This window comes from Micropterus dolomieu, linkage group LG22 (genome assembly GCF_021292245.1).
Source record: "Micropterus dolomieu isolate WLL.071019.BEF.003 ecotype Adirondacks linkage group LG22, ASM2129224v1, whole genome shotgun sequence".
Taxonomy (NCBI): domain Eukaryota; kingdom Metazoa; phylum Chordata; class Actinopteri; order Centrarchiformes; family Centrarchidae; genus Micropterus; species Micropterus dolomieu.
In genome coordinates, this window is record NC_060171.1 from 15,467,207 (window position 1) to 15,479,167 (window position 11,961).

The 11,961-nt window shown below is 42.0% G+C and overlaps 1 protein-coding gene across 1 annotated transcript in view; it reads right to left on the reverse strand.

Annotated features, from left to right (window-relative positions):
* The window catches only part of skor1b (SKI family transcriptional corepressor 1b), a 31,981-nt gene extending 22,963 nt beyond the window's left edge, over window positions 1–9,018 (reverse strand). The window contains exon 1 of the mRNA XM_046036184.1: window positions 8,914–9,018. The gene's annotated coding sequence lies outside the window, so the exon portion shown is untranslated. The remainder of the gene's footprint in view (window positions 1–8,913) is intronic.
* Between the last annotated feature and the right edge of the window lie 2,943 nt (window positions 9,019–11,961).

The following is an 11,961-nucleotide window of genomic DNA, read 5'->3' on the forward strand; positions in this document are numbered from 1 at the left end:
CTCAGGGAGCCTGCACTGTTGACCTTCTGACAGCCAGGGCTGAGGAGAAAGCTACATTCATGAACAGATCTGGGGGTCAAATCAACACACAAGCACTCCGAGGAGAGCTGACTGAAAATTAATTAAAAACGCTAGTGTGCGGTGAATGACAGGCCGCTTTTGTTGGTCGTCTGCATTGACGGAGGAGGCAGGACGGTCCTGTGTCCCTGGTGCTGGCGAGCCCCTGGTGGCCTCAGCCATTGTCTCGCTGCCAAGCTCTTGCCTTATCAGCAGCAGCATATCAATGAAGCTGCTGTCTTGTTTGTGCAAATGGTAATTACAACATCCACATTTTTGTGCATTAAAACAATCACATCTTAGTCAGGAGTAAGGAGGGTTAGAAGAGAATGGTGGACATTTAAACAGACCTTTGGGAGACAAGCCAAGACATACAAAGAAATCTCATCTTTGTTTCCACGCATGCATTCAATACAATAAATAGACACACAAGTTGGCGATGATTGTCAACTCACATTATCAAAGAAATATACAGTTCAAATGACAATACAACAATCTCATGGATTAATCTTCTACAGTCTGGGGTCTTCCCACAGTGATATTGCAGAAAAGATTTAGAGTGCAAAAGCATTTAAGCAGGATGAAGCCCAGAGTTTAATGTGGTCCATCAATCCCATTCACACAGGGTTGCAGCCTCTATATCTGTCCTGTGAGACCTTCAGAGTAGTTTAGTGGCATGTTGCAGTTTAAAGGTGCAACAGAAGAGTCAGGTAACAAGGGACAAAATAGTCTCGCCAACTCTCAGTTTTAACTACCCAGGTTCCCTTTGGCCCACACTCATTAAATGCAGAATGCATTTGTCCTTGTAGCTTTTCACACACACTCACACTCACACATAGACTGTTGTTCACAACTCACCACATTCAAAGGCAATGGCCATTAGGTGTAAATGGATGGTGTTCTGCCCAAGTCTCAGCTGAGCACATGTTTCAGGAGCAAACCAAATGCAAAGGCCAACAGATCCATTAACTCAATCCAATAACACAGGGCCCTGTCTCCACCACAAAGGATGCTACTTTGGCAAAATAACACCAGCTCAGGCAAAATATCTCAACAGCCGAAGGTAAAAACTGTTTGGTACACCACTGAATACACTATTCTGGAAATCATGAACTTCTATTTTATAGAATGAGTGTATGAGTGAGTGAGAGTGTATAGAATAACCACAGCAGATAATATTCTTTTCATTGTAAAGCTGAAACAGTTAGCTGATTGACAGAAAATATATCGCCAACTATTTTGACACTAAATTAATAATTTCAGTAATTTTTCAAACAAAAATGTCAGTGATTGCCTGGTTCCAGGTTCTCCAGTTCGAGTGTTTGCCGGTATTTATGATTGAAAATTAAATATCTTTGGGTTTTAGACTGTTAGTTGAACAAAACATGAAGTGGTCAAAACACTCGTAGTATAAAGAACTATTTTATGGTGAGACCGTGTTTCAGTTTGCAGCCTTCATAAGGGTCATCCAAATCTGCATTGGTCTTGAGTTTAGCCTTTTCCCTTTTCCATGCACCTTAGAAGCAGGTGAAGTGCCAGTAATCCCTACTCTGGTTAGACAAAACGTGATATTTGAAGAGATAACCTTTTATGATAACAAATTTTTATTTCATCAGAATATTTTATAGACTGATAGATTGATTATTAGAGGAAAATACTGGCAGATTACTTGATAATGAAAAAAAGTTAGTTGCAGCTCTGTTTTAATGTGCAACTGATATTTCTATTGACGAGAAAGATAAGGAGGGAGCAAGGGAAATGGATTAATGAATTATTTAGCAAGACACTAAATAGGGCGATCAGGCCCCGGTGCCAAGGCAAACATTAATACCTTAAGATGTACAAACAAAGCAGATTTTAAATATAGTGCAGCACATGTGCATGAGTTCCATATGTGTGTAGTATGGCCAACTCCAATGGATACATCATATACTGCACAATATTCTGATAACGTTAATGGTTTGATGATGCAACAATATGAAGGAAAACAAAGCCTTATACTGCAGACTGATTTGAGAGTGTTATTCTCGTGAGAAGCAGTGTAGCACTTAGATATATAAACCTAGCCCAGACTTAAGACCTGTGTAGAAAAGGCTAATAAACAAGAGATTAATATCTTTTGGATGGCACAATAAAAACAGAGGCAGGAGAGTGCTTTGTTGTCAACTATAGGGCAGACTACAGGGTCAAAAGAGCCGTGGTGAGCTCTATACCCACAGTCAAGTGACTCAATTACCACATTTGCTCTTTGTGTTGACCCCTCAATTAGTGTGGAACTGTAACAATCTACCCACCAAATACACTCATTCATCACCAACTGCCCAAACCACAAGCCTGCTTCTCCGAGCCACCTCACTAGAGAAGAGGGCAGGCAGAGGTCAAATTAAAGTCTGGCCTTTGTAACTACCCCCCTTAATATCCTCTGTTCAACAGGATAAGCTCTGGTAGGTCCACAGTCATTACACATGCAGTGCAACAAGCCACTAGGCATTAGGGCAACATAGAGGATGACTGCATGACTCTAGGAACAGCACTGTACTTTGGAGGTTGGGGATTTGAGATCATTTGCTATCTGACGGCAATATAAAAGGCTTATATAGGTTTGACAATGTGAAGGTACTCTGCAGGTTAATAACTATATTTGCACCCTCCCTCTCAAAGGTAATGAATAATGTTCAAATGCAGTGCGGTAAGTAAGGGTAATGTAGGAGTAACTAAGAGAGCGATAGCACAGATATCCAGATAAGGTCTAAGAGGGTGTTAGGTGGGTGGCTGTTGCCCCACCAGCTCCTGCCACGCTAGACCATTCAGAGAGGCTCTCAGCTCTTGGTTACACTGTCATCACTGGCCAGCAGAGCCATGCTCCTCTTTCCCCTCTCCTGCTGTGGTTAGGGTTGCAGGCACAGTAAAAACGAAGCACTGATGATTTAATTATGATACTGGTTCATTCAGTCACCGAGGTTAGGTTTCCCGTCAGGGGTGAGCTGATACGAGCTAAGTTTGTTTTACGTTTTCAGAAGCACATGTTGGACCCCAAGCAGATAACATTTAATCTCCCTGGATGGCCAGCCTAGAGGGTGTGGGGTCTCCGTGGGGAAACGTCCCATCCTCAGATCTGTGTAGCTAAACCTGTCGCACTGCTCTCAGAGGCCTAGTTTATTCATGATATATAACTATCCACTGTCTTGCTACCTGCACCGGTTCATCTCCTGCCTGGCAAAGTGAGTGACGCACCTCACTCTGGGGGATTCAGTTACTCTGAAAAAGCTTCACAGCACTGACTGCTTTGATTAATGGCAGACGTCTGCACCTGAGTGCTAACTATCATAATTGATATTCAACTCCACCCTGACGGCTACAGCGCTTACTCAGCCTCCAACTTCATCTTACGTGAACTATAGCAATGTAACCAACCAGCTAGTGTTTGCCTGTCTTTTGTTTCTCAGAACAAATCCCTCCCCCCACTACTGTTCAGTATGTTGTGACTCCAGGGTCCTCTCTTCACTTTTTAGTTTGATGGCTTGCACTTCCTTTAAACTACAATCAATACCTTTTAAGCAAAAAATGCACTTCTTAATTAAAGCAAGAGGGAAATATCAATCTGGAGCCATTATGCACCAGACCTTATGTTGTCTGACATTTAGTTGTGATTACACCAGTGCCTGTATATTGTCATGGAAGTCATTAGACTGCTGTCATCTCAACATGTTTTCCTGGCCTCATTAACACTGCTTTCATATTGCATCAACATGACTGCTACCTATACGCTAAAACTTGGGGTGGTTACTTTTGCTATTAGCATTTTTACTGAGGAATTATTTTTTTATGAAGAATTTTTAGCCCTGCTAGCAGTGTGGCTCTAGGGACAGCAATATCGGTCTGTCAGTTGCTCTAGACAGAATATCCCAGTAACTACTGAATGGACTGCAATTAGATTTATGCAGACATTCATGGTTCCCAGAGGATGAATCTTAAGCCTCATTTTCACTGCATGCTATGGCACGCCTCGACTGGAACCACTTTCCATTGGCAAAAGTTGTGGATAAAAAATGAATTTGAGTCGAACCAAGTCGAGCCATAGCATGCAGTGGAAAGGAGGCTTTACTGATATTGGGGTTCCCATGACCTTTCCTCTAGCAGCATTATCATGGGAAAATTTCAATATATCAAATAATACCTTGAGATATGACCAAATACCTGCAAAATATCACCATGTTAGGATTGTCAGTGAGCATGTTAGTATGCTAACGTTAGTGCAACCCCTCAGAGCTGCTAGCATGAGACAGGTCAGACCTGGAATATGACCCAGGAAGCTAGTTTAAGTAACAGATTTGTGAGTTTCTCAGATGCTAAAACACTGCACATTGGTTTATAATATTCTGAGACTGTATTTTACAACTCAGGAAAGTTATTAAGGCAGAAATTATCTCAGTTATCTCTCCTCAAGATGATTGCAAGGTAAACAGTAAAAATACTGCATTTACATTACCAAGTAATCTACATGTACCTTCGCATGTATGTGATTGGCCTTGCCGTATGGGATTACAATGAGGATAACCTCAACTCTTTTGCATGACACCCCTGCGTTATTTGCTGGAGCCCCCACTGCGTCGACAGACTGCCTACATTCAATTGAATGAGAGGGCTGCGTTTTTTCACGCAGGGCTACAGTTGATCTGAACGCGGCAGTCTCTTTAGGGCTTACAAGAAATGTGCAAATTGCAAAGCCACATGTAACGGAGCCAAAGTGAGCTTGACCCTTGAAATGGTGTACCAGTCACCTGCATCTTATTTACATCCAAGTCTGGGCTGCAATGAACGCTCTGACATCAACTATTCATGGTGCCTTCCAAAGCACCCATCAGATGACAGTTGTGACCCCTGTGAGAACAAAGGGCTGTGTTACAAATACTGACGTCCCAGCTCAATGACACCAAGAACAGAATCTTATTTTAATTCCAACTTTATTTTGCGTTACATGGCCACTATTTTCATCTGTTTCTTTTGCGGAGGCCTTTAAGGCATACTTTGCAATACTGGTCTACAAATAAATAAAACCTTGTCTTTAGTTGAAAGGAACATCATCTGCTGAGCATTTAAAGACCGTACACACCACCTCCCTAAAAGCTATTGTCTGACACTAACCTGTGAAAGCAGAGAACATACATCATAAGCTTGACACAAGTGCCAGAATGGGAAATTATTTTTAAGCAGCAGTGTGATTTCTGAGTGATTGAATTTATGTTGATAAAATGTTCAGTTGAAACTAGCTAGTAAAATTTTTAAAAAACATATTTCTTTCATCATCTAAAAGGTGGAGCCTGTAACAGTACATATTATTTTGCAAGCACTAGTACTCCCTTAGCTGTTTTTTGCTGTTGTTTTAATTAAAAAGACAGATGGGTGAGTTAAAAAAAACAGGGTGTATTTGTGTGTATTCAAACAGTTCTCTTTCACTGTGTAACTGCATGCAATCCCGCCTGACAGATACACAGAGAAAAGCCCAATAGACCACATGGCAGAATTATTTTCTAGGAAAGCAATCTAATGTAATATCCCCCATGACCTGCTCCACACAAATAACCCAGGCGTAGCGGTCAGCCTGGTTGGGTTTTTACAGGAGTCGCTGCATGTACATAAGGTGGAGCACAAAACAAATTATAAAGCAGGTAAATGGCCACAAGGCTCGGCCTCGCATGCTATACTGAACACAGTGTCGCACACTGGCTGCACACAGATAATACATTCCACACAGCATCTATTCTGTGGAGGCTGCTGGAAGCTAAATGCTATTGCTGGTGTTAATAATCAATTCTGTGGGATTATTAAAAGTGGAAGACATAACACTAACAAATCAGGTGGCTTCTTCTAAAACAGCACCATAAAGACATGGAGCGCCAGAGCATATAGATTTTTCACGGGGCTCAACTGTGTGAGAAGTTGTTGTGGCTTGCATTATTGACTTTCTCAGTATGGTGGAACGGTGGTAGTTAGGTGCCTTTCCTCAACTCTAATTATGGTGTCATAAACAGGAGAGACCATTAATGAAACCCACTCATGGCTTTAAAAACCACAGATAGGATTTGGAGAAGGGGGGGGGCTAAGAGAGGTCTTAGAGTAGTCATAGTATCAATCACAGCAAACTACTACTCTATTGAGTAACGAGCATGAGAGCGGGTCAATAAGTCAGCCGAAGAGCCAACCGACTGTAATAGAGACACAGCAGAGGAAAGGAGACAGAGGTATTTGACCTGAGACTGCCTGTCATGTTCATGAGGCCGAGGCCATGCATCATGGAGGAGAAAAAGTCAGTATGCCATGTGCCTGTCTGCAAAAATCAATATCATACAATAACACTGCATGTCATGTTTCCTACAACATCTTGATCAAAAAAATAATCTCTTAATTTTTTTCTTTTCTTTTCGTTTGCCTTGTAAAGTATTGACGCTACAACCTTTTCCTGGACATCAACTTTTACATACTTACTTACTTTTATGATTGAGATGCCAAGGTCACATCTCCCCACCTCTAAACATCTGAGCAGCAAAGCTGGTGACCTCTAGCGACTCTATCCTGTCAGTTTCTCTCTTTACAAAGAGAAGTGTTGCAGTATGAGAGTCCTACCTGAAGAGAGACTATGAAGTCTTCATGTTACAGATCAGATTGGTACGGACTTGATGAATTTAGAGCGAGGATACCAAGCGGGAAGCTTCCAGTCTGAGACGTGAATCCAACGTGGAAGTCCCTTAAGCCTGCATTCTATTGAATGGCCAGCAGGGGGCGACTCTTCTGGTTGCCAGTAGACGTCTGGCACCTTTACACATAATGGTAAAATGACCGTACTCAGCTGATTTATTACCTCAGTAAACACTTTCATTATGAGTTTATGGTCTCAGTCGCTAGTTTCATGTCTTCTTCAATACAAAATTATGTTTATTTAGTAAATTATGGTTCCATTTAGAGGAAAATAGACTTGTACCACGGGACTGTGTAACTTTAACCAGTGCCGTTGAAAAAGCGTATTAGGAGTTGGCTGTTCACTTTCTCTGGTGAGTACATTTAGTTTTAAGACTGGTGTTCGCTAGACAAAATTGTCAGCGCTGTTAAAATTACGTGAATTGCAGATGCACCTAGCTACACGGTGGCGCTAACTGATGTGTGTGGGAGAAGGGTCCAGCTGCAGCCCGCAGACAAACCATAGACTGTATATAAAAACCAGGCAAACGTGACGGAAGTTGAACTTCCATATATGGGTTGTCCCAGAAGCCACCGCGCACAAAACGTGATGACGTTTATCTCGACCGCTCGGCCCACGCATAGTTGTTAAATAAAAAAAAGCCGTTAAAAAAAGAGGTGTCATGTGTCAACGTAGTAATCAGTATACGTTATGTGTTAATATTTACTATACTATACTTTTATATTATTAATATAGTATATTTATACTATAATTCCTGCAAATACTTATTTATAATAGCCTAATGATAATAATAAGGCAATGTTTCAATTCATACAACTGTTGTATATTTTATTTCTTCCAAAGTGATTTTAAGTTTCACAAACCAAGAATATTCTGTAATGCTGCATCACGAGCCAGATGTGTCTCGATTTAGGTTAAAACTTAACATTACTGAGAATTTATTTACAGAATAACAGCGGTACGAACATTATCAGCTGTTGCTGGACACGTCTGCTGTGTTGGCTGCAGTGGTCTGTGTGACTGGGCCTGGGGGAGCTAACCGTAGCTAGCCAGCTATTCCTGACAGCCCCCTGAAGTATATTTCTCTTACCCCAACCAGGGTATGTGCCTAAAGTTATTGATTATATGCATGACGACCGGTTACCCCTCCAGCGGCGCACGTCGGCCGAAAGCAGATAGGGTTAAAACGTTACTGCAGCTATAAAACACCCGTCGGCACTATGGTCGGCACTTGCAGAGCTTCTCAACTCCGAAAGCGTTTAAATACATTTTCGATTCGCTGCCAATTTTCGTAAAACTGCCGATCTTCGAAATCTAAACAGTTGATTTCTCGCCTAAAAACTTCTCAGAAGTGTATTTAAAGTTCTGTTGTTGGCTTCTAAAGAATAAAACGGTTTGCATTAGGATCTATCATGTACGTAAGCGGAGATGAACGTCATCACGTTTTGTGCGCAGTGTCTTCTGGGACAAACCATATTTGGAAGTTCAACTTCCGTCACGGTCTGCAGGCTGCAGCTTAGTGTGCGGAGCTACACGGCCGTTAGTGCCACCGTGTCGTCCAAATATGATCACGTCCGGTGCCGCTGGTTGCAAAAACTGAACATGGCGGTGCCCTATCAGCCAAATTCTAAGCTTCAAAACGGCAGTCCACAAACCAACGGGTGACGTCACGATGACTACGGCCACTTCTTATATACAGCCTACGGAGGATACACATATGACAACGTCTGTTTTTCAAAATAATGTAAAAGTAAAAAAATAAAATTAATGCATTTAACTTTAAATAGGTGGTATTATACTAATTTTCAGGTTCAAAATCTTAATTAGGGGTTGTACCAGAACAGGTTTACATGATTTAATTTTCAAAAAACACCATATTTTTCTCATACTGCACATTGCTGCAGCTCCTCTTTTCACCCTATTTGTTAGACGCTCCGCTCTTGAGCTACAGTGTGATGCATCTTACTTGTACAAAATCTTTGTTGGGAGTTGCACATGCGCAGTTCCCAGGTAAGGACTACTAGCCAATCAGAAGCAGAGAAGGGCGGGTCGTAAAGTAGTGTAATCCAAATCAAAGCCGCTTCAGACTGTAACCGTAAGGTAGCAGATGGTATATGCATGAACTGTATGGGTATAATTTACTCAAGTCCACATCTTACCATCAGGACTAAACGTTGAACTGTTGCCGGTGTTCTGACGATCTATGCTGCCTTGCCGAAAAATGCCACCATGGCGCAAATCGATAGAATCGACTCTACTCGGCCCTGCTCCGTTTCCCATTGCAGATAGTACCCAGAGATAGTACGTAGCTTGTTGTCATAGCGACACCATACACAACTGCCGCGACGTAATGTTCAATGCGACACACACACCAGCGATCCACACAGCTTTCTCTTTTTTAAGTTAAAACGTTTCAACATTACTCAGAATGTAAAGACAGATAAGCGGTATGAAAACCTTCCAGCTGTGTTTTCCTCTGCCGTTGTTGCTGCAGCGGTCTGTGTGACAGCGGGAGCAGAGGGCTCTGTGACCGGGCGGCTGGCCGGCCTCACACGCTCCTCCCACGGGTTGGCACAGGCTTCCCGCACAGCCACTTGCGGAGCTCCTCAGCTCCGAAAATATTCAAGCACATTTTTGTTCCGCCATCACTTCTCGTAAAACTGTCAACATTCGAAATCTACACAGCTGATTTCTCATCAAGTGGATTTAGTGATGAAATTCCATACGAAAACTGTAACATAAAACTTTCTGTTGCTGGCTTCTGTCTGGTGCACGCAATGATGATGCAGTGAATAGTGACGATTCTCTCTGACCAGTCAGCAGTCTGTCGCGTTTTCACGTTACATTTTAGTATCACCTCAGCTCCCTTGGAACCTCGATGGAGGTGTTGTGATACGAAAAAAAGTACCTGGAAGCAGGTACAGGTGCAACATTTCTACAATGGAAAACCAGACAAAGGCTACTGGAGCCAAAGGGCCTCAGCTCAGACTAGCTTGGTTTGAGGGCGTGCCTGACCCCCTAGTCGCATGCCAAGCTTTATGATGCGTTTTCATTGTGACATCGCAAGTAAAGGAAGTGAAGGGCTGGACTACAAACGAGCTGTCAAGCGGTCCAGAGCAGTGCTTTCTGTGGGAGATGGGAACTCCCTTTGGGCTGGACTTTGGACTTTTTCACTTTGCAAACCTGTTACATGCACTAAAAGATATATAACTCAATAAAAGGAGAGGGAAAAGGTCAAAAAGCATAATACCACCTCTTTAATTTTTTTATTTAATTTTACACCAAATTAATGCATATAAATTTAAAATGTACAAAATTGCCTTCTGGGGGGGGGCATGCCCCCTGGCCCCCCGAGAGGGTCCAAGGCCCACCCACCATAGTCTCTTAAAATCCCTGTGGGAAACACTGAGCTGTATCACCAAAAACAGGTCTAAGTCTATAGTGAGTTGTCAGTCCATGGTCAGACCTCTGGTGTTTTTTAAGAAAAGAGTAATCACTTCCTTGACAGAAAGCAGAAGAAAGCAGTGGAAGTTATGAATGTACTTTTACATGGTTTATGAAATCACAAGAAAATAGTAACTTGCACATTTGGACAAGTTCTGTACTTAAAGCACTGCTTTGCTAATTTTGATCTAAATCCCATTGTGATGTGAGGAGGACATGTGGAAATCTGATGGAAATATATATCCACACTGTAATCCTTCTCCATAGTTGTATGGCAGTTGACGATAAATTATTAAGTGAAAGATGAGATCTGATAACAATAAATAAAGGGCAGTGCAGTATTGTTTATGTAACCTAACCCTGTAACTGTTTATGACCAGCAGTGTAAACTGTGGCGATATGTTGAAATAAAAACGGAAGCATAATATTAGCTGCTAATTTAAGCCAGAGCGATTATAGATGCTAATGTTCCGGCTGCCCTTTTCCTCCTGCACAAATCTGATCACTTATGTAATGGTACGTGCAATATTACCATAGTTGCATGTTTTCTGCAGTCCACATATTTCCAATACAAACACTATAAAACAGTAGCCATGAAAAGCCACAGATTTTGTGCTAACTCTGTTAGCCGTGTGTACAGTTGTACCCAACTGTAGCTGGATGTCATCAGGGAAAGGCAAGGGCTGGATCTCACGCATTTGCAGTAAATATTAGCTATTGTTGTAATGTTCTGAACGTAGCTGCATGCAGAAAAGTGGCATTTCTTTCATCCAATAGTGCATTCGAAACCATTTTTGAGTCCTCTTTCAAGCTGTAATCTGAAACCGTTTTAGATTGATGTTGTAGAAAGGTCTTAATAAAGCTATATGCTTCATTAGGAGCTTTAAGTAAAAACTAAAATACAGGACTACATTCATTTACTGTAGTAACATTTCATTAAGGTATTTCTAGTTTTACTCATGTAAAGGGTTTGAGTAACTACCTCGTCCACTGGTGGTGTGACACGGCGCATGTCTATATGCATTTACAATATGATGGCCGCAGTAAAGCTATTTTGATTTTCTAGAGTGAGAGGCAATAAAATGTAATTACAACATGTTTTACTATTGACTTCAAGACGGAGTCGCAACAGCCAAAGCAATTTCATGCTGCCTGTAAAAACAGTATCCGACAACAGAAGGAAAGGCAGAGTCATGGTTGAGTGGCAGAGGAGAGAGAGTGCATTGATAGCCCTCCATGGGCTAACCATAGACCAGACCAGACACACACACTGTATACCTAAACTAGACAAATCTATTTCAGACACATATTAGATAAATATTTATATACCATTAACTGTATCAATAAATCCCTGGGGAAGGGGAAGCTATTCCACAGCATGTCAATAACTGATTTCACCAGCAGATAATCATTTTTCTTTCAATGGTAGAGCTTGATATGATGTCAATATGTGCTGTCAGAGTTCATTTAGGCTGTAGCAGTTAGAAAGAGCATCACTGAGAGGATATGGCACCCTTCTATTCAGGTCCATTGATTGTGAGGCAGTGTTAGTGGGGGGAGAAGAGCTCGCTGTCATGTCTTATGTTGTGTGCTGTATTAAGCTGGAGGCAGACTATGTGCTGTGTGCAAGGTCTGCAGCTCCATCTGACCGCAGTGTTACAGGGGACATGGGGGAGTCGGCCCTCTTAATTGTCTCATTGAGACTTGGCTGCATACAAGTGGCCATGATACATTGGGGGGGGGGGGGGGGGGGGGGGGGGGGG